The following is a 24345-nucleotide window of genomic DNA, read 5'->3' on the forward strand; positions in this document are numbered from 1 at the left end:
AGTTGGACATGAGTGGGGGCCTGGTGGAGGGTGCCCCTGGATGCTGGGGGGTGGGGGTGCAGGGAGACATGAGTGGGGGCCTGGTGGAGGGTGCCCCTGGATGCTGGGGGGTGGGGGTGCTGGGAGACATGAGTTGGACATGAGTGGGGCCTGGTGGAGGGTGCCCCTGGATGCTGGGGTGTGGGGGTGCAGGGGGACATGAGTTGGACATGAGTGGGGCCTGGTGGAGGGTGCCCCTGACTGCTGGGGGGTGGGGGTGCTGGGAGACATGAATGGAGGCCTGGTGGAGGGTGCCCCTGGATGCTGGGGGGTGGGGGTGCAGGGAGACATGAGTGGGGACCTGGTGGAGGGAGCCCCTGACTGCTGGGGGGTGGGGGTGCAGGGGGACATGAGTTGGACATGAGTGGGGCCTGGTGGAGGGTGCCCCTGACTGCTGGGGGGTGGGGGTGCAGGGGGACATGAGTTGGACATGAGTGGGGCCTGGTGGAGGGTGCCCCTGGATGCTGGGGGCTGGGGGTGCTGGGAGACATGAGTGGGGCCTGGTGGAGGGTGCCCCTGAATGCTGGGGGGTGGGGGTGCATGGAGACATGAGTGGGGGCCTGGTGGAGGGTGCCCCTGGATGCTGGGGGTGGGGGTGCTGGGAGACATGAGTGGGGGCCTGGTGGAGGGTGCCCCTGGATGCTGGGGGGTGGGGGTGCAGGGGGACATGAGTTGGACATGAGTGGGGGCCTGGTGGCGGGTGCCCCTGAATGTTGGGGGGTGGGGGTGCAGGGGGACATGAGTTGGACATGAGTGGGGCCTGGTGGAGGGTGCCCCTGACTGCTGGGGGGTGGGGGTGCAGGGGGACATGAGTTGGACATGAGTGGGGCCTTGTGGAGCGTGCCCCTGGATGCTGGGGGGTGGGGGTGTAGGAAGACATGAGTGGGGGCCTGGTGGAGGGTGCCCCTGACTGCTGGGGGGTGGGGAAGCAGGAGGACATGAGTGGGGGCCTGGTGGAGGGTGCCCCAGGATGCTGGTGGGTGGGGGGGCAGGGAGACATGAGTGGGGGCCTGGTGGAGGGTGCCCCTAGATGCTGGGAGGTGGGGGTGCTGGGAGACATGAGTGGGGGCCTGGTGGAGGGTGCCCCTGACTGCTGGGGGGTGGGGGTGCAGGGGGACATGAGTTGGACATGAGTGGGGGCCTGGTGGAGGGTGCCCCTGGATGCTGGGGGTTGGGGGTGCAGGGAGACATGAGTGGGGGCCTGGTGGAGGGTCCCCTGGATGCTGGGGGGTGGGGGTGCAGGGAGACATCAGTGGGGGCCTGGTGGAGGGTGCCCCTGACTACTGGGGGGTGGGGGTGCTGGGAGATATGAGTGGGAGCCTGGTGGAGGGTGCCCCTGGATGCTGGAGGGTGGGGGTGCAGGGAGACATGAGTGGGAGCCTGATGGAGGGTGCCCCTGGATGCTGGGGGGTGGGGGTGCTGGGAGACATGAGTGGGGCCTCTTGGAGGGTGCCCCTGGATGCTGGGGGGTGGGGGTGCAGGGAGACATGAGTGGGGGCCTGGTGGAGGGTGCCCCTGACTGCTGGGGGGTGGGGATGCAGGAGGACATGAGTAGGGGCCTGGTGGAGGGTGCACCTGGATGCTGGGGGGTGGGGGGGCAGGGAGACATGAGTGGGGTCCTGGTGGAAGGTGCCCCTGGATGCTGGGGGGTGGGGGTGCTGGGAGACATGAGTGGGGGCCTGGTGGAGGGTGCCCCTGACTGCTGGGGAGTGGGGGTGCAGGGGGACATGAGTTGGACATGAGTGGGGGCCTGGTGGAGGGTGCCCCTGGATGCTGGGGGGTGGGGGTGCAGGGAGACATGAGTGGGGGCCTGGTGGAGGGTCCCCTGGATGCTGGGGGGTGGGGGTGCAGGGAGACATCAGTGGGTGCCTGGTGGAGGGTGCCCCTGACTACTGGGGGGTGGGGGTGCTGGGAGATATGAGTGGGGGCCTGGTGGAGAGTGCCCCTGGATGCTGGCGGGTGGGGTGCAGGGAGACATGAGTGGGGGCCTGATGGAGGGTGCCCCTGACTGCTGGGGGGTGGGGGTGCAGGGGGACATGAGTTGGACATGAGTGGGGGCCTGGTGGAGGGTGCCCCTGGATGCTGGGGGGTGGGGGTGCAGGGGGACATGAGTTGGACATGAGTGGGGGCCTGATGGAGGGTGCCCCTGACTGCTGGGGGGTGGGGGTGCAGGGGGACATGAGTTGGACATGAGTGGGGCCTGGTGGAGGGTGCCCCTGACTGCTGTGGGGTGGGGGTGCTGGGAGACATGAGTGGGGGCCTGGTGGAGGGTGCCCCTGACTGCTGGGGGGTGGGGGTGCAGGGAGACATGAGTGGGGGCCTGGTGGAGGGTGCCCCTGGATGCTGGGGGTGGGGGTGCTGAGAGACATGAGTGGGGGCCTGGTGTAGGGTGCCCCTGACTGCTGGGGGGTGGGGGTGCAGCGGGACATGAGTTGGACATGAGTGGGGGCCTGGTGGAGGGTGCCCCTGGATGCTGGGGGGTGGGGGTGCAGGGGGACATGAGTTGGACATGAGTGGGGCCTGGTGGAGGGTGCCCCTGACTGCTGGGGGTGGGGGTGCAGGGGGACATGAGTTGGACATGAGTGGGGCCTGGTGGAGAGTGCCCCTGGATGCTGGGGGGTGGGGGTGCTGGGAGACATGAGTGGGGGCCAGGTGGAGGGTGCCCCTGGATGCTGGGGGGTGGGGGTGCAGGGAGACATGAGTGGGGGCCTGGTGGAGGGTGCCCCTGGATGCTGGGGGTGGGGGTGCTGAGAGACATGAGTGGGGGCCTGGTGTAGGGTGCCCCTGACTGCTGGGGGGTGGGGGTGCAGCGGGACATGAGTTGGACATTTGTGGGGGCCTGGTGGAGGGTGCCCCTGGATGCTGGGGGGTGGGGGTGCAGGGGGACATGAGTTGGACATGAGTGGGGCCTGGTGGAGGGTGCCCCTGACTGCTGGGGGTGGGGTGCAGGGGGACATGAGTTGGACATGAGTGGGGCCTGGTGGAGAGTGCCCCTGGATGCTGGTGGGTGGGGGTGCTGGGAGACATGAGTGGGGCCTGGTGGAGGGTGCCCCTTGATGCTGGGGGGTGGGGGTGCAGGGAGACCTGAGTGGGGGCCTGGTGGAAGGTGCCCCTGACTGCTGGGGGGTGGGGGTGCTGGGAGACATGAGTGGGGGCCTGGTGGAGGGTGCCCCTGGATGCTGGGGGGTGGGGGTGCAGGGGGACATGAGTTGGTCATGAGTGGGGGCCTGGTGGAGGGTGCCCCTGACTGCTGGGGGTGGGGGTGCAGGGGGACATGAGTTGGACATGAGTGGGGCCTGGTGGAGGGTGCCCCTGACTGCTGGGGGGTGGGGGTGCTGGGAGACATGAGTGGGGGCCTGGTGGAGGGTGCCCCTGGATGCTGGGGGGTGGGGGTGCAGGGAGACATGAGTGAGGGCCTGGTGGAGGGTGCCCCTGACTGCTGGGGGGTGGGGGTGCAGGGGGACATGAGTTGGACATGAGTGGGGCCTGGTGGAGGGTGCCCCTGACTTCTGGGGGGTGGGGGTGCAGGGGGACATGAGTTGGACATGAGTGGGGCCCGGTGGAGGGTGCCCCTGGATGCTGGGGGCTGGGGGTGCTGGGAGACATGAGTGGGGCCTGGTGGAGGGTGCCCCTGAATGCTGGGGGGTGGGGGTGCATGGAGACATGAGTGGGGGCCTGGTGGAGGGTGCCCCTGGATGCTGGGGGGTGGGGGTGCTGGGAGACATGAGTGGGGGCCTGGTGGAGGGTGCCCCTGGATGCTGGGGGGTGGGGGTGCAGGGGGACATGAGTTGGACATGAGTGGGGCCTGGTGGCGGGTGCCCCTGAATGTTGGGGGGTGGGGGTGCAGGGGGACATGAGTTGGACATGAGTGGGGCCTGGTGGAGGGTGCCCCTGACTGCTGGGGGGTGGGGGTGCAGGGAGACATGAGTTGGACATGAGTGGGGGCCTGGTGGAGGGTGCCCCCGGATGCTGGGGGGTGGGGGTGCAAGGGGACATGAGTTGGACATGAGTGGGGCCTGGTGGAGGGTGCCCCTGGATGCTGGGGGGTGGGGGTGCTGGGAGACATGAGTGGGGGCCTGGTGTAGGGTGCCCCTGGATGCTGGGGGGTGGGGGTGCAGGGAGACATGATTGGGGGCCTGGTGGAAGGTGCCCCTGACTGCTGGGGGGTGGGGGTGCTGGGAGACATGAGTGGGGGCCTGGTGGAGGGTGCCCCTGGATGCTGGGGGGTGGGGGTGCAGGGGGACATGAGTTGGTCATGAGTGGGGGCCTGGTGGAGGGTGCCCCTGACTGCTGGGGGGTGGGGGTGCAGGGGGACATGAGTTGGACATGAGTGGGGCCTGGTGGAGGGTGCCCCTCACTGCTGGGGGGTGGGGGTGCTGGGAGACATGAGTGGGGGCCTGGTGGAGGGTGCCCCTGGATGCTGGGGGGTGGGGGTGCAGGGAGACATGAGTGGGGGCCTGGTGGAGGGTGCCCCTGACTGCTGGGGGGTGGGGGTGCAGGGGGACATGAGTTGGACATGAGTGGGGCCTGGTGGAGGGTGCCCCTGACTGCTGGGGGGTGGGGGTGCAGGAGGACATGAGTTGGACATGAGTGGGGCCTGGTGGAGGGTGCCCCTGGATGCTGGGGGCTGGGGGTGCTGGGAGACATGAGTGGGGCCTGGTGGAGGGTGCCCCTGAATGCTGGGGGGTGGGGGTGCATGGAGACATGAGTGGGGGCCTGGTGGAGGGTGCCCCTGGATGCTGGGGGGTGGGGGTGCTGGGAGACATGAGTGGGGGCCTGGTGGAGGGTGCCCCTGGATGCTGGGGGGTGGGGGTGCAGGGGGACATGAGTTGGACATGAGTGGGGGCCTGGTGGCGGGTGCCCCTGAATGTTGGGGGTGCAGGGGGACATGAGTTGGACATGAGTGAGGCCTGGTGGAGGGTGCCTCTGACTGCTGGGGGGTGGGGGTGCAGGGGGACATGAGTTGGACATGAGTGGGGCCTGGTGGAGGGTGCCCCTGGATGCTGGGGGGTGGGGGTGCAGGGAGACATGGGTGGGGGCCTGGTGGAGGGTGCCCCTGGATGCTGGGGGGTGGGGGTGCTGGGAGACATGAGTTGGACATGAGTGGGGCCTGGTGGAGGGTGCCCCTGGAGGCTGGGGGGTGGGGGTGCAGGGGGACATGAGTTGGACATGAGTGGGGGCCTGGTGGAGGGTGCCCCTGGATGCTGGGGGGTGGGGGTGCAGGGAGACATGAGTGGGGGCCTGGTGGAGGGTGCCCCTGGATGCTGAGGGGTGGGGGTGCTGGGAGACATGAGTTGGACATGAGTGGGGCCTGGTGGAGGGTGTCCCTGGATGCTGGGGGGTGGGGGTGCAGGGGGAAATGAGTTGGACATGAGTGGGGGCCTGGTGGAGGGTGCCCCTGACTGCTGGGGGGTGGGGGTGCTGGGGGACATGAGTGGGGGCCTGGTGGAGGGTGCCCCTGGATGCTGGGGGGTGGGGGTGCAGGGGGACATGAGTTGGACATGAGTGGGGGCCTGGTGGCGGGTGCCCCTGAATGTTGGGGGGTGGGGGTGCAGGGGGACATGAGTTGGACATGAGTGAGGCCTGGTGGAGGGTGCCCCTGGATGCTGGGGGGTGGGGGTGCAGGGGGACATGAGTTGGACATGAGTGGGGGCCTGGTGGAGGGTGCCCCTGAATGCTGGGGGGTGGGGGTGCATGGAGACATGAGTGGGGGCCTGGTGGAGGGTGCCCCTGGATGCTGGGGGTTGGGGGTGCTGGGAGACATGAGTGGGGGCCTGGTGGAGGGTGCCCCTGGATGCTGGGGGGTGGGGGTGCAGGGGGACATGAGTTGGACCTGAGTGGGGGCCTGGTGGCGGGTGCCCCTGAATGTTGGGGGGTGGGGGTGCAGGGGGACATGAGTTGGACATGAGTGAGGCCTGGTGGAGGGTGCCCCTGACTGCTGGGGGGTGGGGGTGCAGGGGGACATGAGTTGGACATGAGTGGGGCCTGGTGGAGGGTGCCCCTGGATGCTGGGGGGTGGGGGTGCAGGGAGACATGGGTGGGGGCCTGGTGGAGGGTGCCCCTGGATGCTGGGGGGTGGGGGTGCTGGGAGACATGAGTTGGACATGAGTGGGGCCTGGTGGAGGGTGCCCCTGGAGGCTGGGGGGTGGGGGTGCAGGGGGACATGAGTTGGACATGAGTGGGGGCCTGGTGGAGGGTGCCCCTGGATGCTGGGGGGTGGGGGTGCAGGGAGACATGAGTGGGGGCCTGGTGGAGGGTGCCCCTGGATGCTGAGGGGTGGGGGTGCTGGGAGACATGAGTTGGACATGAGTGGGGCCTGGTGGAGGGTGTCCCTGGATGCTCGGGGGTGGGGGTGCAGGGGGACATGAGTTGGACATGAGTGGGGGCCTGGTGGAGGGTGCCCCTGACTGCTGGGGGGTGGGGGTGCTGGGGGACATGAGTTGGACATGAGTGGGGCCTGGTGGAGGGTGCCCCTGACTGCTGGGGGGTGGGGGTGCTGGGAGACATGAGTGGGGGCCTGGTGGAGGGTGCCCCTGGATGCTGGGGGGTGGGGGTGCAGGGAGACATGAGTGGGGGCCTGGTGGAGGGTGCCCCTGACTGCTGGGGGGTGGGGGTGCAGGGGGACATGAGTTGGACATGAGTGGGGCCGGGTGGAGGGTGCCCCTGACTGCTGGTGGTTGGGGGTGCAGGGGGACATGAGTTGGACATGAGTGGGGCCTGGTGGAGGGTGCCCCTGGATGCTGGGGGCTGGGGGTGCTGGGAGACATGAGTGGGGCCTGGTGGAGGGTGCCCCTGAATGCTGGGGGGTGGGGGTGCATGGGGACATGAGTGGGGGCCTGGTGAGGGTGACCCTGGATGCTGGGGGGTGGGGGTGCTGGGAGACATGAGTGGGGGCCTGGTTTAGGGTGCCCCTGGATGCTGGGGGTGCAGGGGGACATGAGTTGGACATGAGTGGGGGCCTGGTGGCGGGTGCCCCTGAATGTTGGGGGGTGGGGGTGCAGGGGGACATGAGTTGGACATGAGTCGGGCCTGGTGGAGGGTGCCCCTGACTGCTGGGGGGTGGGGGTGCAGGGGGACATGAGTTGGACATGAGTGGGGCCTTGTGGAGCGTGCCCCTGGATGCTGGGGGGTGGGGGTGCAGGGAGACATGAGTGGGGGCCTGGTGGAGGGTGCCCCTGACTGCTGGGGGGTGGGGATGCAGGAGGACATGAGTGGGGGCCTGGTGGAGGGTGCCCCTGGATGCTGGGGGGTGGGGGGGCAGGGAGACATGAGTGGGGGCCTGGTGGAGGGTGCCCCTAGATGCTGGGGGGTGGGGGTGCTGGGAGACATGAGTGGGGACCTGGTGGAGGGTGCCCCTGACTGCTGGGGGGTGGGGGTGCAGGGGGACATGAGTTGGACATGAGTGGGGGCCTGGTGGAGGGTGCCCCTGGATGCTGGGGGTTGGGGGTGCAGGGAGACATGGGTGGGGGCCTGGTGGAGGGTCCCCTGGATGCTGAGGGGTGGGGGTGCAGGGAGACATCAGTGGGGGCCTGGTGGAAGGTGCCCCTGACTACTGGGGGGTGGGGGTGCTGGGAGATATGAGTGGGGGCCTGGTGGAGGGTGCCCCTGGATGCTGGAGGGTGGGGGTGCAGGGAGACATGAGTGGGGGCCTGATGGAGGGTGCCCCTGGATGCTGGGGGGTGGGGGTGCTGGGAGACATGAGTGGGGCCTGGTGGAGGGTGCCCCTGGATGCTGGGGGGTGGGGTGCAGGGAAACATCAGTGGGGGCCTGGTGGAGGGTGCCCCTGACTGCTGGGGGGTGGGGATGCAGGAGGACATGAGTGGGGGCCTGGTGGAGGGTGCCCCTGGATGCTGGGCGGTGGGGGGGCAGGGAGACATGAGTGGGGGCCTGGTGGAGGGTGACCCTGGATGCTGGGGGGTGGGGGTGCTGGGAGACATGAGTGGGGGCCTGGTGGAGGGTGCCCCTGACTGCTGGGGGGTGGAGGTGCAGGGGGACATGAGTTGGACATGAGTGGGGGCCTGGTGGAGGGTGCCCCTGGATGCTGGGGGGTGGGGGTGCAGGGAGACATGAGTGGGGGCCTGGTGGAGGGTCCCCTGGATGCTGGGGGGTGGAGGTGCAGGGAGACATCAGTGGGGGCCTGGTGGAGGGTGCCCCTGACTACTGGGGGGTGGGGGTGCTGGGAGATATGAGTGGGGGCCTGGTGGAGGGTGCCCCTGGATACTGGCGGGTGGGGGTGCAGGGAGACATGAGTGGGGGCCTGATGGAGGGTGCCCCTGACTGCTGGGGGGTGGGGGTGCAGGGGGACATGAGTTGGACATGAGTGGTGGCCTGGTGGAGGGTGCCCCTGGATGCTGGGGGGTGGGGGTGCAGGGGGACATGAGTTGGACATGAGTGGGGGCCTGATGGAGGGTGCCCCTGGCTGCTGGGGGGTGGGGGTGCAGGGGGACATGAGTTGGACATGAGTGGGGCCTGGTGGAGGGTGCCCCTGACTGCTGTGGGGTGGGGGTGCTGGGAGACATGAGTGGGGGCCTGGTGGAGGGTGCCCCTGGATGCTGGGGGTTGGGGGTGCAGGGAGACATGAGTGGGGGCCTGGTGGAGGGTGCCCCTGACTGCTGGGGGGTGGGGGTGCAGGGGGACATGAGTTGGACATGAGTCGGACCTGGTGGAGGGTGCCCCTGACTGCTGGGGGGTGGGAGTGCAGGGGGACATGAGTTGGACATGAGTGGGGCCTGGTGGAGGGTGCCCCTGGATGCTGGGGGGTGGGGGTGCTGGGAGACATGAGTGGGGGCCTGGTGGAGGGTGCCCCTGGATGCTGGGGGGTGGGGGTGCAGGTAGACATGAGTGGGGGCTTGGTGGAGGGTGCCCCTGACTGCTGGGGGGTGGGGTTGCAGGGGGACATGAGTGGGGGCCTGGTGGAGGGTGCCCCTGGATGCTGGGGGGTGGGGGTGCAGGGGGACATGAGTGGGGGCCTGGTGGAGGGTGCCCCTGGATTCTGGGGGGTGGGGGTGCTGGGAGACATGAGTGGGGGCCTGGTGGAGGGTGCCCCTGGATGCTGGGGGGTGGGGGTGCAGGGGGACATAAGTTGGACATGAGTGGGGGCCTGGTGGAGGGTGCCCCTGGATGCTGGGGGGTGGGGGTGCAGGGAGACATGAGTGGGGGCCTGGTGGAGGGTCCCCTGGATGCTGGGGGGTGGGGGTGCAGGGAGACATCAGTGGGGGCCTGGTGGAGGGTGCCCCTGGATGCTGGGGGGTGGGGGTGCAGGGGGACATGAGTTGGACATGAGTGGGGGCCTGATGGAGGGTGCCCCTGACTGCTGGGGGTGGGGGTGCAGGGGGACATGAGTTGGACATGAGTGGGGCATGGTGGAGGGTGCCCCTGACTGCTGTGGGGTGGGGGTGCTGGGAGACATGAGTGGGGGCCTGGTGGAGGGTGCCCCTGGATGCAGGGGGGTGGGGGTGCAGGGAGACATGAGTGGGGCCTGGTGGAGGGTGCCCCTGACTGCTGGGGGGTGGGGGTGCAGGGGGACATGAGTTGGACATGAGTCGGACCTGGTGGAGGGTGCCCCTGACTGCTGGGGGGTGGGAGTGCAGGGGGACATGAGTTGGACATGAGTGGGGCCTGGTGGAGGGTGCCCCTGGATGCTGGGGGGTGGGGGTGCAGGGAGACATGAGTGGGGGCCTGGTGGAGGGTGCCCCTGACTGCTGGGGGGTGGGGGTGCAGGGGGACATGAGTGGGGGCCTGGTGGAGGGTGCCCCTGGATGCTGGGGGGTGGGGGTGCAGGGAGACATGAGTGGGGGCCTGGTGGAGGGTGCCCCTGGATGCTGGGGGGTGGGGGTGCTGGGAGACATGAGTGGGGGCCTGGTGGAGGGTGCCCCTGGATGCTGGGGGGTGGGGGTGCAGGGAGACATGATTGGGGGCCTGGTGGAAGGTGCCCCTGACTTCTGGGGGGTGGGGGTGCTGGGAGACATGAGTGGGGGCCTGGTGGAGGGTGCCCCTGGATGCTGGGGGGTGTGGGTGCAGGGGGACATGAGTTGGTCATGAGTGGGGGCCTGGTGGAGGGTGCCCCTGACTGCTGGGGGGTGGGGTGCAGGGGGACATGAGTTGGACATGAGTGGGGCCTGGTGGAGGGTGCCCCTGACTGCTGGGGGGTGGGGGTACTGGGAGACATGAGTGGGGGCCTGGTGGAGGGTGCCCCTGGATGCTGGGGGGTGGGGGTGCAGGGAGACATGAGTGGGGGCCTGGTGGAGGGTGCCCCTGACTGCTGGGGGGTGGGGGTGCAGGGGGACATGAGTTGGACATGAGTGGGGCCTGGTGGAGGGTGCCCCTGACTGCTGGGGGGTGGGGGTGCAGGGGGACATGAGTTGGACATGAGTGGGGCCTGGTGGAGGGTGCCCCTGGATGCTGGGGGCTGGGGGTGCTGGGAGACATGAGTGGGGCCTGGTGGAGGGTGCCCCTGACTGCTGGGGGGTGGGGGTGCTGGGAGACATGAGTTGGACATGAGTGGGGGCCTGGTGGCAGGTGCCCCTGAATGTTGGGGGGTGGGGGTGCAGTGGGACATGAGTTGGACATGAGTGGGGCCTGGTGGAGGGTGCCCCTGACTGCTGGGGGGTGGGGGTGCAGGGGGACATGAGTTGGACATGAGTGGGGCCTGGTGGAGGGTGCCCCTGACTGCTGGGGGGTGGGGGTGCAGGGGGACATGAGTTGGACATGAGTGGGGCCTGGTGGAGGGTGCCCCTGGATGCTGGGGGGTGGGGGTGCAGGGAGACATAAGTTGGACATGAGTGGGGGCCTGGTGGAGGGTGCCCCTGACTGCTGGGGGGTGGGGGTGCAGGGGGACATGAGTTGGACATGAGTGGGGCCTGGTGGAGGGTGCCCCTGGATGCTGGGGGGTGGGGGTGCAGGGGGACATGAGTTGGACATGAGTGGGGCCTGGTGGAGGGTGCCCCTGGATGCTGGGGGGTGGGGGTGCAGGGAGACATGAGTTGGACATGAGTGGGGGCCTGGTGGAGGGTGCCCCTGACTGCTGGGGGGTGGGGATGCATGAGGACATGAGTGGGGGCCTGGTGGAGCGTGCCCCTGGATGCTGGGGGGTGGGGGGGGCAGGGAGACATGAGTGGGGGCCTGGTGGAGGGTGCCCCTGGTTGCTGGGGGGTGGGGGTGCTGGGAGACATGAGTGGGGGCCTGGTGGAGGGTGCCCCTGACTGCTGGGGGGTGGGGGTGCAGGGTGACATGAGTTGGACATAAGTGGGGGCCTGGTGGAGGGTTCCCCTGACTGCTGGGGGGTGGGGGTGCAGGGGGACATGAGTTGGACATGAGTGGGGCCTGGTGGAGGGTGCCCCTGGATGCTGGGGGCTGGGGGTGCTGGGAGACATGAGTGGGGCCTGGTGGAGGGTGCCCCTGAATGCTGGGCGGTGGGGGTGCATGGAGACATGAGTGGGGGCCTGCTGGAGGGTGCCCCTGGATGCTGGGGGGTGGGGGTGCTGGGAGACATGAGTTGGACATGAGTGGGGGCCTGGTGGCGGGTGCCCCTGAATGTTGGGGGGTGGGGGTGCAGGGGGACATGAGTTGGACATGAGTGGGGCCTGGTGGAGGATGCCCCTGACTGCTGGGGGGTGGGAGTGCAGGGGGACATGAGTTGGACATGAGGGGGGCCGGGTGGAGGGTGCCCCTGACTGCTGGGGGGTGGGGGTGCAGGGGGACATGAGTTGGACATGAGTGGGGCCTGGTGGAGGGTGCCCCTGGATGCTGGGGGGTGGGGGTGCAGGGAGACATGAGTGGGGGCCTGGTGGAGGGTGCCCCTGACTGCTGGGGGGTGGGGATGCATGAGGACATGAGTGGGGGCCTGGTGGAGCGTGCCCCTGGATGCTGGGGGGTGGGGGGGCAGGGAGACATGAGTGGGGGCCTGGTGGAGGGTGCCCCTGGTTGCTGGGGGGTGGGGGTGCTGGGAGACATGAGTGGGGGCCTGGTGGAGGGTGCCCCTGACTGCTGGGGGGTAGGGGTGCAGGGCGACATGAGTTGGACGTAAGTGGGTCCTGGTGGAGGGTTCCCCTGACTGCTGGGGGGTGGGGGTGCAGGGGGACATGAGTTGGACATGAGTGGGGCCTGGTGGAGGGTGCCCCTGGATGCTGGGGGGTGGGGGTGCAGGGAGACATGGGTGGGGGCCTGGTGGAGGGTGCCCCTGGATGCTGGGGGGTGGGGGTGCTGGGAGACATGAGTTGGACATGAGTGGGGCCTGGTGGAGGGTGCCCCTGGAGGCTGGGGGGTGGGGGTGCAGGGGGACATGAGTGGGGGCCTGGTGGAGGGTGCCCCTGGATGCTGGGGGGTGGGGGTGCTGGGAGACATGCGTTGGACATGAGTGGGGCCTGGTGGAGGGTGCCCCTGGATGCTGGGGTGTGGGGGTGCAGGGGGACATGAGTTGGACATGAGTGGGGCCTGGTGGAGGGTGCCCCTGACTGCTGGGGGGTGGGGGTGCTGGGAGACATGAGTGGGGGCCTGGTGGAGGGTGCCCCTGGATGCTGGGGGGTGGGGGTGCAGGGAGACATGAGTGGGGACCTGGTGGAGGGAGCCCCTGACTGCTGGGGGGTGGGGGTGCAGGGGGACATGAGTTGGACATGAGTGGGGCCTGGTGGAGGGTGCCCCTGACTGCTGGGGGGTGGGGGTGCAGGGGGACATGAGTTGGACATGAGTGGGGCCTGGTGGAGGGTGCCCCTGGATGCTGGGGGCTGGGGGTGCTGGGAGACATGAGTGGGGCCTGGTGGAGGGTGCCCCTGAATGCTGGGGGGTGGGGGTGCATGGAGACATGAGTGGGGGCCTGGTGGAGGGTGCCCCTGGATGCTGGGGGTGGGGGTGCTGGGAGACATGAGTGGGGGCCTGGTGGAGGGTGCCCCTGGATGCTGGGGGGTGGGGGTGCAGGGGGACATGAGTTGGACATGAGTGGGGGCCTGGTGACGGGTGCCCCTGAATGTTGGGGGGTGGGGGTGCAGGGGGACATGAGTTGGACATGAGTGGGGCCTTGTGGAGCGTGCCCCTGGATGCTGGGGGGTGGGGGTGCAGGGAGACATGAGTGGGGGCCTGGTGGAGGGTGCCCCTGACTGCTGGGGGGTGGGGATGCAGGAGGGCATGAGTGGGGGCCTGGTGGAGGGTGCCCCTGGATGCTGGGGGGTGGGGGGGCAGGGAGACATGAGTGGGGTCTGGTGGAGGGTGCCCCTGGATGCTGGGGGGTGGGGGTGCTGGGAGACATGAGTTGGACATGAGTGGGGGCCTGGTGGCAGGTGCCCCTGAATGTTGGGGGGTGGGGGTGCAGTGGGACATGAGTTGGACATGAGTGGGGCCTGGTGGAGGGTGCCCCTGACTGCTGGGGGGTGGGGGTGCAGGGGGACATGAGTTGGACATGAGTGGGGCCTGGTGGAGGGTGCCCCTGACTGCTGGGGGGTGGGGGTGCAGGGGGACATGAGTTGGACATGAGTGGGGCCTGGTGGAGGGTGCCCCTGGATGCTGGGGGGTGGGGGTGCAGGGAGACATGAGTTGGACATGAGTGGGGGCCTGGTGGAGGGTGCCCCTGACTGCTGGGGGGTGGGGGTGCAGGGGGACATGAGTTGGACATGAGTGGGGCCTGGTGGAGGGTGCCCCTGGATGCTGGGGGGTGCAGGGGGACATGAGTTGGACATGAGTGGGGCCTGGTGGAGGGTGCCCCTGGATGCTGGGGGGTGGGGGTGCAGGGAGACATGAGTTGGACATGAGTGGGGGCCTGGTGGAGGGTGCCCCTGACTGCTGGGCGGTGGGGATGCATGAGGACATGAGTGGGGGCCTGGTGGAGTGTGCCCCTGGATGCTGGGGGGTGGGGGGGCAGGGAGACATGAGTGGGGGCCTGGTGGAGGGTGCCCCTGACTGCTGGGGGGTGGGGGTGCAGGGCGACATGAGTTGGACATAAGTGGGGGCCTGGTGGAGGGTTCCCCTGACTGCTGGGGGGTGGGGGTGCAGGGGGACATGAGTTGGACATGAGTGGGGCCTGGTGGAGGGTGCCCCTGGATGCTGGGGGCTGGGGGTGCTGGGAGACATGAGTGGGGCCTGGTGGAGGGTGCCCCTGAATGCTGGGGGGTGGGGGTGCATGGAGACATGAGTGGGGGCCTGGTGGAGGGTGCCCCTGGATGCTGGGGGGTGGGGGTGCTGGGAGACATGAGTTGGACAAGAGTGGGGGCCTGGTGGCGGGTGCCCCTGAATGTTCGGGGGTGGGGGTGCAGGGGGACATGAGTTGGACATGAGTGGGGCCTGGTGGAGGGTGCCCCTGACTGCTGGGGGGTGGGGGTGCAGGGGGACATGAGTTGGACATGAGTGGGGCCTGGTGGAGGGTGCCCCTGGATGCTGGGGGGTGGGGGTGCAGGGGGACATGAGTTGGACATGAGTGGGGCCTGGTGGAGGGTGCCCCTGGATGCTGGGGGTTGGGGGTGCAGGGAGACATGAGTGGGGGCCTGGTGGAGGGTGCCCCTGACTGCTGGGGGGTGGGGATGCATGAGGACATGAGTGGGGGCCTGGTGGAGTGTGCCCCTGGATGCTGGGGGGTGGGGGGGCAGGGAGACATGAGTGGGGGCCTGGTGGAGGGTGCCCCTGGTTGCTGGGGGGTGGGGGTGCTGGGAGACATGAGTGGGGGCCTGGTGGAGGGTGCCCCTGACTGCTGGGGGGTAGGGGTGCAGGGCGACATGAGTTGGACGTAAGTGGGTCCTGGTGGAGGGTTCCCCTGACTGCTGGGGGGTGGGGGTGCAGGGGGACATGAGTTGGACATGAGTGGGGCCTGGTGGAGGGTGCCCCTGGATGCTGGGGGGTGGGGGTGCAGGGAGACATGGGTGGGGGCCTGGTGGAGGGTGCCCCTGGATGCTGGGGGGTGGGGGTGCTGGGAGACATGAGTTGGACATGAGCGGGGCCTGGTGGAGGGTGCCCCTGGAGGCTGGGGGGTGGGGGTGCAGGGGGACATGAGTTGGACATGAGTGGGGGCCTGGTGGAGGGTGCCCCTGGATGCTGGGGGGTGGGGGTGCAGGGAGACATGAGTGGGGGCCTGGTGGAGAGTGCCCCTGGATGCTGGGGGGTGGGGGTGCTGGGAGACATGAGTTGGACATGAGTGGGGCCTGGTGGAGGGTGCCCCTGACTGCTGGGGGGTGGGGGTGCTGGGAGACATGAATGGAGGCCTGGTGGAGGGTGCCCCTGGATGCTGGGGGGTGGGGGTGCAGGGAGACATGAGTGGGGACCTGGTGGAGGGAGCCCCTGACTGCTGGGGGGTGGGGGTGCAGGGGGACATGAGTTGGACATGAGTGGGGCCTGGTGGAGGGTGCCCCTGACTGCTGGGGGGTGGGGGTGCAGGGGGACATGAGTTGGACATGAGTGGGGCCTGGTGGAGGGTGCCCCTGGATGCTGGGGGCTGGGGGTGCTGGGAGACATGAGTGGGGCCTGGTGGAGGGTGCCCCTGAATGCTGGGGGGTGGGGGTGCATGGAGACATGAGTGGGGGCCTGGTGGAGGGTGCCCCTGGATGCTGGGGGTGGGGGTGCTGGGAGACATGAGTGGGGGCCTGGTGGAGGGTGCCCCTGGATGCTGGGGGGTGGGGGTGCAGGGGGACATGAGTTGGACATGAGTGGGGGCCTGGTGGCGGGTGCCCCTGAATGTTGGGGGGTGGGGGTGCAGGGGGACATGAGTTGGACATGAGTGGGGCCTGGTGGAGGGTGCCCCTGACTGCTGGGGGGTGGGGGTGCAGGGGGACATGAGTTGGACATGAGTGGGGCCTTGTGGAGCGTGCCCCTGGATGCTGGGGGGTGGGGGTGTAGGAAGACATGAGTGGGGGCCTGGTGGAGGGTGCCCCTGACTGCTGGGGGGTGGGGATGCAGGAGGACATGAGTGGGGGCCTGGTGGAGGGTGCCCCAGGATGCTGGTGGGTGGGGGGGCAGGGAGACATGAGTGGGGGCCTGGTGGAGGGTGCCCCTAGATGCTGGGAGGTGGGGGTGCTGCGAGACATGAGTGGGGGCCTGGTGGAGGGTGCCCCTGACTGCTGGGGGGTGGGGGTGCAGGGGGACATGAGTTGGACATGAGTGGGGGCCTGGTGGAGGGTGCCCCTGGATGCTGGGGGTTGGGGGTGCAGGGAGACATGAGTGGGGGCCTGGTGGAGGGTCCCCTGGATGCTGGGGGGTGGGGGTGCAGGGAGACATCAGTGGGGGCCTGGTGGAGGGTGCCCCTGACTACTGGGGGGTGGGGGTGCTGGGAGATATGAGTGGGAGCCTGGTGGAGGGTGCCCCTGGATGCTGGAGGGTGGGGGTGCAGGGAGACATGAGTGGGAGCCTGATGGAGGGTGCCCCTGGATGCTGGGGGGTGGGGGTGCTGGGAGACATGAGTGGGGCCTCTTGGAGGGTGCCCCTGGATGCTGGGGGGTGGGGGTGCAGGGAGACATGAGTGGGGGCCTGGTGGAGGGTGCCCCTGACTGCTGGGGGGTGGGGATGCAGGAGGACATGAGTAGGGGCCTGGTGGAGGGTGCACCTGGATGCTGGGGGGTGGGGGGGCAGGGAGACATGAGTGGGGTCCTGGTGGAAGGTGCCCCTGGATGCTGGGGGGTGGGGGTGCTGGGAGACATGAGTGGGGGCCTGGTGGAGGGTGCCCCTGACTGCTGGGGAGTGGGGGTGCAGGGGGACATGAGTTGGACATGAGTGGGGGCCTGGTGGAGGGTGCCCCTGGATGCTGGGGGGTGGGGGTGCAGGGAGACATGAGTGGGGGCCTGGTGGAGGGTCCCCTGGATGCTGGGGGGTGGGGGTGCAGGGAGACATCAGTGGGTGCCTGGTGGAGGGTGCCCCTGACTACTGGGGGGTGGGGGTGCTGGGAGATATGAGTGGGGGCCTGGTGGAGAGTGCCCCTGGATGCTGGCGGGTGGGGGTGCAGGGAGACATGAGTGGGGGCCTGATGGAGGGTGCCCCTGACTGCTGGGGGGTGGGGGTGCAGGGGGACATGAGTTGGACATGAGTGGGGGCCTGGTGGAGGGTGCCCCTGGATGCTGGGGGGTGGGGGTGCAGGGGGACATGAGTTGGACATGAGTGGGGGCCTGATGGAGGGTGCCCCTGACTGCTGGGGGGTGGGGGTGCAGGGGGACATGAGTTGGACATGAGTGGGGCCTGGTGGAGGGTGCCCCTGACTGCTGTGGGGTGGGGGTGCTGGGAGACATGAGTGGGGGCCTGGTGGAGGGTGCCCCTGACTGCTGGGGGGTGGGGGTGCAGGGAGACATGAGTGGGGGCCTGGTGGAGGGTGCCCCTGGATGCTGGGGGTGGGGGTGCTGAGAGACATGAGTGGGGGCCTGGTGTAGGGTGCCCCTGACTGCTGGGGGGTGGGGGTGCAGCGGGACATGAGTTGGACATGAGTGGGGGCCTGGTGGAGGGTGCCCCTGGATGCTGGGGGGTGGGGGTGCAGGGGGACATGAGTTGGACATGAGTGGGGCCTGGTGGAGGGTGCCCCTGACTGCTGGGGGTGGGGGTGCAGGGGGACATGAGTTGGACATGAGTGGGGCCTGGTGGAGAGTGCCCCTGGATGCTGGGGGGTGGGGGTGCTGGGAGACATGAGTGGGGGCCAGGTGGAGGGTGCCCCTGGATGCTGGGGGTGGGGGTGCAGGGAGACATGAGTGGGGGCCTGGTGGAGGGTGCCCCTGGATGCTGGGGGTGGGGGTGCTGAGAGACATGAGTGGGGGCCTGGTGTAGGGTGCCCCTGACTGCTGGGGGGTGGGGGTGCAGCGGGACATGAGTTGGACATTTGTGGGGGCCTGGTGGAGGGTGCCCCTGGATGCTGGGGGGTGGGGGTGCAGGGGGACATGAGTTGGACATGAGTGGGGCCTGGTGGAGGGTGCCCCTGACTGCTGGGGGTGGGGTGCAGGGGGACATGAGTTGGACATGAGTGGGGCCTGGTGGAGAGTGCCCCTGGATGCTGGTGGGTGGGGGTGCTGGGAGACATGAGTGGGGCCTGGTGGAGGGTGCCCCTTGATGCTGGGGGGTGGGGGTGCAGGGAGACCTGAGTGGGGGCCTGGTGGAAGGTGCCCCTGACTGCTGGGGGGTGGGGGTGCTGGGAGACATGAGTGGGGGCCTGGTGGAGGGTGCCCCTGGATGCTGGGGGGTGGGGGTGCAGGGGGACATGAGTTGGTCATGAGTGGGGGCCTGGTGGAGGGTGCCCCTGACTGCTGGGGGGTGGGGGTGCAGGGGGACATGAGTTGGACATGAGTGGGGCCTGGTGGAGGGTGCCCCTGACTGCTGGGGGGTGGGGGTGCCCCGAGACATGAGTGGGGGCCTGGTGGAGGGTGCCCCTGGATGCTGGGGGGTGGGGGTGCAGGGAGACATGAGTGAGGGCCTGGTGGAGGGTGCCCCTGACTGCTGGGGGGTGGGGGTGCAGGGGGACATGAGTTGGACATGAGTGGGGCCTGGTGGAGGGTGCCCCTGACTTCTGGGGGGTGGGGGTGCAGGGGGACATGAGTTGGACATGAGTGGGGCCCGGTGGAGGGTGCCCCTGGATGCTGGGGGCTGGGGGTGCTGGGAGACATGAGTGGGGCCTGGTGGAGGGTGCCCCTGAATGCTGGGGGGTGGGGGTGCATGGAGACATGAGTGGGGGCCTGGTGGAGGGTGCCCCTGGATGCTGGGGGGTGGGGGTGCTGGGAGACATGAGTGGGGGCCTGGTGGAGGGTGCCCCTGGATGCTGGGGGGTGGGGGTGCAGGGGGACATGAGTTGGACATGAGTGGGGCCTGGTGGCGGGTGCCCCTGAATGTTGGGGGTGGGGGTGCAGGGGGACATGAGTTGGACATGAGTGGGGCCTGGTGGAGGGTGCCCCTGACTGCTGGGGGGTGGGGGTGCAGGGAGACATGAGTTGGACATGAGTGGGGGCCTGGTGGAGGGTGCCCCCGGATGCTGGGGGGTGGGGGTGCAAGGGGACATGAGTTGGACATGAGTGGGGCCTGGTGGAGGGTGCCCCTGGATGCTGGGGGGTGGGGGTGCTGGGAGACATGAGTGGGGGCCTGGTGTAGGGTGCCCCTGGATGCTGGGGGGTGGGGGTGCAGGGAGACATGATTGGGGGCCTGGTGGAAGGTGCCCCTGACTGCTGGGGGGTGGGGGTGCTGGGAGACATGAGTGGGGGCCTGGTGGAGGGTGCCCCTGGATGCTGGGGGGTGGGGGTGCAGGGGGACATGAGTTGGTCATGAGTGGGGGCCTGGTGGAGGGTGCCCCTGACTGCTGGGGGGTGGGGGTGCAGGGGGACATGAGTTGGACATGAGTGGGGCCTGGTGGAGGGTGCCCCTCACTGCTGGGGGGTGGGGGTGCTGGGAGACATGAGTGGGGGCCTGGTGGAGGGTGCCCCTGGATGCTGGGGGGTGGGGGTGCAGGGAGACATGAGTGGGGGCCTGGTGGAGGGTGCCCCTGACTGCTGGGGGGTGGGGGTGCAGGGGGACATGAGTTGGACATGAGTGGGGCCTGGTGGAGGGTGCCCCTGACTGCTGGGGGGTGGGGGTGCAGGAGGACATGAGTTGGACATGAGTGGGGCCTGGTGGAGGGTGCCCCTGGATGCTGGGGGCTGGGGGTGCTGGGAGACATGAGTGGGGCCTGGTGGAGGGTGCCCCTGAATGCTGGGGGGTGGGGGTGCATGGAGACATGAGTGGGGGCCTGGTGGAGGGTGCCCCTGGATGCTGGGGGGTGGGGGTGCTGGGAGACATGAGTGGGGGCCTGGTGGAGGGTGCCCCTGGATGCTGGGGGGTGGGGGTGCAGGGGGACATGAGTTGGACATGAGTGGGGGCCTGGTGGCGGGTGCCCCTGAATGTTGGGGGTGCAGGGGGACATGAGTTGGACATGAGTGAGGCCTGGTGGAGGGTGCCTCTGACTGCTGGGGGGTGGGGGTGCAGGGGGACATGAGTTGGACATGAGTGGGGCCTGGTGGAGGGTGCCCCTGGATGCTGGGGGGTGGGGGTGCAGGGAGACATGGGTGGGGGCCTGGTGGAGGGTGCCCCTGGATGCTGGGGGGTGGGGGTGCTGGGAGACATGAGTTGGACATGAGTGGGGCCTGGTGGAGGGTGCCCCTGGAGGCTGGGGGGTGGGGGTGCAGGGGGACATGAGTTGGACATGAGTGGGGGCCTGGTGGAGGGTGCCCCTGGATGCTGGGGGGTGGGGGTGCAGGGAGACATGAGTGGGGGCCTGGTGGAGGGTGCCCCTGGATGCTGAGGGGTGGGGGTGCTGGGAGACATGAGTTGGACATGAGTGGGGCCTGGTGGAGGGTGTCCCTGGATGCTGGGGGGTGGGGGTGCAGGGGGAAATGAGTTGGACATGAGTGGGGGCCTGGTGGAGGGTGCCCCTGACTGCTGGGGGGTGGGGGTGCTGGGGGACATGAGTGGGGGCCTGGTGGAGGGTGCCCCTGGATGCTGGGGGGTGGGGGTGCAGGGGGACATGAGTTGGACATGAGTGGGGGCCTGGTGGCGGGTGCCCCTGAATGTTGGGGGGTGGGGGTGCAGGGGGACATGAGTTGGACATGAGTGAGGCCTGGTGGAGGGTGCCCCTGGATGCTGGGGGGTGGGGGTGCAGGGGGACATGAGTTGGACATGAGTGGGGGCCTGGTGGAGGGTGCCCCTGAATGCTGGGGGGTGGGGGTGCATGGAGACATGAGTGGGGGCCTGGTGGAGGGTGCCCCTGGATGCTGGGGGGTGGGGGTGCTGGGAGACATGAGTGGGGGCCTGGTGGAGGGTGCCCCTGGATGCTGGGGGGTGGGGGTGCAGGGGGACATGAGTTGGACATGAGTGGGGGCCTGGTGGCGGGTGCCCCTGAATGTTGGGGGGTGGGGGTGCAGGGGGACATGAGTTGGACATGAGTGAGGCCTGGTGGAGGGTGCCCCTGACTGCTGGGGGGTGGGGGTGCAGGGGGACATGAGTTGGACATGAGTGGGGCCTGGCGGAGGGTGCCCCTGGATGCTGGGGGGTGGGGGTGCAGGGAGACATGGGTGGGGGCCTGGTGGAGGGTGCCCCTGGATGCTGGGGGGTGGGGGTGCTGGGAGACATGAGTTGGACATGAGTGGGGCCTGGTGGAGGGTGCCCCTGGAGGCTGGGGGTGGGGGTGCAGGGGGACATGAGTTGGACATGAGTGGGGGCCTGGTGGAGGGTGCCCCTGGATGCTGGGGGGTGGGGGTGCAGGGAGACATGAGTGGGGGCCTGGTGGAGGGTGCCCCTGGATGCTGAGGGGTGGGGGTGCTGGGAGACATGAGTTGGACATGAGTGGGGCCTGGTGGAGGGTGTCCCTGGATGCTGGGGGTGGGGGTGCAGGGGGACATGAGTTGGACATGAGTGGGGGCCTGGTGGAGGGTGCCCCTGACTGCTGGGGGGTGGGGGTGCTGGGGGACATGAGTTGGACATGAGTGGGGCCTGGTGGAGGGTGCCCCTGACTGCTGGGGGGTGGGGGTGCTGGGAGACATGAGTGGGGGCCTGGTGGAGGGTGCCCCTGGATGCTGGGGGGTGGGGGTGCAGGGAAACATGAGTGGGGGCCTGGTGGAGGGTGCCCCTGACTGCTGGGGGGTGGGGGTGCAGGGGGACATGAGTTGGACATGAGTGGGGCCGGGTGGAGGGTGCCCCTGACTGCTGGTGGTTGGGGGTGCAGGGGGACATGAGTTGGACATGAGTGGGGCCTGGTGGAGGGTGCCCCTGGATGCTGGGGGCTGGGGGTGCTGGGAGACATGAGTGGGGCCTGGTGGAGGGTGCCCCTGAATGCTGGGGGGTGGGGGTGCATGGGGACATGAGTGGGGGCTGGTGAGGGTGACCCTGGATGCTGGGGGGGTGGGGGTGCTGGGAGACATGAGTGGGGGCCTGGTGGAGGGTGCCCCTGGATGCTGGGGGGTGGGGGTGCAGGGGGACATGAGTTGGACATGAGTGGGGGCCTGGTGGCGGGTGCCCCTGAATGTTGGGGGGTGGGGGTGCAGGGGGACATGAGTTGGACATGAGTCGGGCCTGGTGGAGGGTGCCCCTCGACTGGGGGGTGGGGGTGCAGGGGGACAGTAGTTGGACATGAGTGGGGCCTTGGAGCTTGCCCCTGGATGCTGGGGGTGGGGGTGCAGGGAGACATGAGTGGGGGCCTGGTGGGAGGGGCCCTTGCTGGGTGGGGGGTTGGGGATGCAAAGAAGGGATGAGTGGGGGCCTGGTGGAGGGTGCCCCTGGATGCTGGGGGGTGGGGGGGCAGGGAGACATGAGTGGGGCCTGGTGGAGGGTGCCCCTAGATGCTGGGGGGTGGGGGGTGCTGGGAGACATGAGTGGGGACCTGGTGGAGGGTGCCCCTGACTGCTGGGGGGTGGGGGTGCAGGGGGACATGAGTTGGACATGAGTGGGGGCCTGGTGGAGGGTGCCCCTGGATGCTGGGGGTTGGGGGTGCAGGGAGACATGGGTGGGGGCCTGGTGGAGGGTCCCCTGGATGCTGAGGGGTGGGGGTGCAGGGAGACATCAGTGGGGGCCTGGTGGAGGGTGCCCCTGACTACTGGGGGGTGGGGGTGCTGGGAGATATGAGTGGGGGCCTGGTGGAGGGTGCCCCTGGATGCTGGAGGGTGGGGGTGCAGGGAGACATGAGTGGGGGCCTGATGGAGGGTGCCCCTGGATGCTGGGGGGTGGGGGTGCTGGGAGACATGAGTGGGGCCTGGTGGAGGGTGCCCCTGGATGCTGGGGGGTGGGGTGCAGGGAAACATCAGTGGGGGCCTGGTGGAGGGTGCCCCTGACTGCTGGGGGGTGGGGATGCAGGAGGACATGAGTGGGGCCTGGTGGAGGGTGCCCCTGGATGCTGGGCGGTGGGGGGCAGGGAGACATGAGTGGGGGCCTGGTGGAGGGTGACCCTGGATGCTGGGGGGTGGGGGTGCTGGGAGACATGAGTGGGGGCCTGGTGGAGGGTGCCCCTGACTGCTGGGGGGTGGAGGTGCAGGGGGACATGAGTTGGACATGAGTGGGGGCCTGGTGGAGGGTGCCCCTGGATGCTGGGGGGTGGGGGTGCAGGGAGACATGAGTGGGGGCCTGGTGGAGGGTCCCCTGGATGCTGGGGGGTGGAGGTGCAGGGAGACATCAGTGGGGGCCTGGTGGAGGGTGCCCCTGACTACTGGGGGGTGCTGGGAGATATGAGTGGGAGCCTGGTGGAGGGTGCCCCTGGATACTGGCGGGTGGGGGTGCAGGGAGACATGAGTGGGGGCCTGATGGAGGGTGCACCTGACTGCTGGGGGGTGGGGGTGCAGGGGGACATGAGTTGGACATGAGTGGTGGCCTGGTGGAGGGTGCCCCTGGATGCTGGGGGGTGGGGGTGCAGGGGGACATGAGTTGGACATGAGTGGGGGCCTGATGGAGGGTGCCCCTGGCTGCTGGGGGGTGGGGGTGCAGGGGGACATGAGTTGGACATGAGTGGGGCCTGGTGGAGGGTGCCCCTGACTGCTGTGGGGTGGGGGTGCTGGGAGACATGAGTGGGGGCCTGGTGGAGGGTGCCCCTGGATGCTGGGGGTTGGGGGTGCAGGGAGACATGAGTGGGGGCCTGGTGGAGGGTGCCCCTGACTGCTGGGGGGTGGGGGTGCAGGGGGACATGAGTTGGACATGAGTCGGACCTGGTGGAGGGTGCCCCTGACTGCTGGGGGGTGGGAGTGCAGGGGGACATGAGTTGGACATGAGTGGGGCCTGGTGGAGGGTGCCCCTGGATGCTGGGGGGTGGGGGTGCTGGGAGACATGAGTGGGGGCCTGGTGGAGGGTGCCCCTGGATGCTGGGGGTGGGGGTGCAGGTAGACATGAGTGGGGGCCTGGTGGAGGGTGCCCCTGACTGCTGGGGGGTGGGGTTGCAGGGGGACATGAGTGGGGGCCTGGTGGAGGGTGCCCCTGGATGCTGGGGGGTGGGGGTGCAGGGGGACATGAGTGGGGCCTGGTGGAGGGTGCCCCTGGATTCTGGGGGGTGGGGGTGCTGGGAGACATGAGTGGGGGCCTGGTGGAGGGTGCCCCTGGATGCTGGGGGGTGGGGGTGCAGGGGGACATAAGTTGGACATGAGTGGGGGCCTGGTGGAGGGTGCCCCTGGATGCTGGGGGGTGGGGGTGCAGGGAGACATGAGTGGGGGGCCTGGTGGAGGGTCCCCTGGATGCTGGGGGGTGGGGGTGCAGGGAGACATCAGTGGGGGCCTGGTGGAGGGTGCCCCCTGGATGCTGGGGGGTGGGGGTGCAGGGGGACATGAGTTGGACATGAGTGGGGGCCTGATGGAGGGTGCCCCTGACTGCTGGGGGGTGGGGGTGCAGGGGGACATGAGTTGGACATGAGTGGGGCATGGTGGAGGGTGC

The sequence above is a fragment of the Ambystoma mexicanum genome, chromosome 7p (genome assembly GCF_040938575.1).
Source record: "Ambystoma mexicanum isolate Mex_15411 chromosome 7p, UKY_AmexF1_1, whole genome shotgun sequence".
NCBI classification, from domain to species: domain Eukaryota; kingdom Metazoa; phylum Chordata; class Amphibia; order Caudata; family Ambystomatidae; genus Ambystoma; species Ambystoma mexicanum.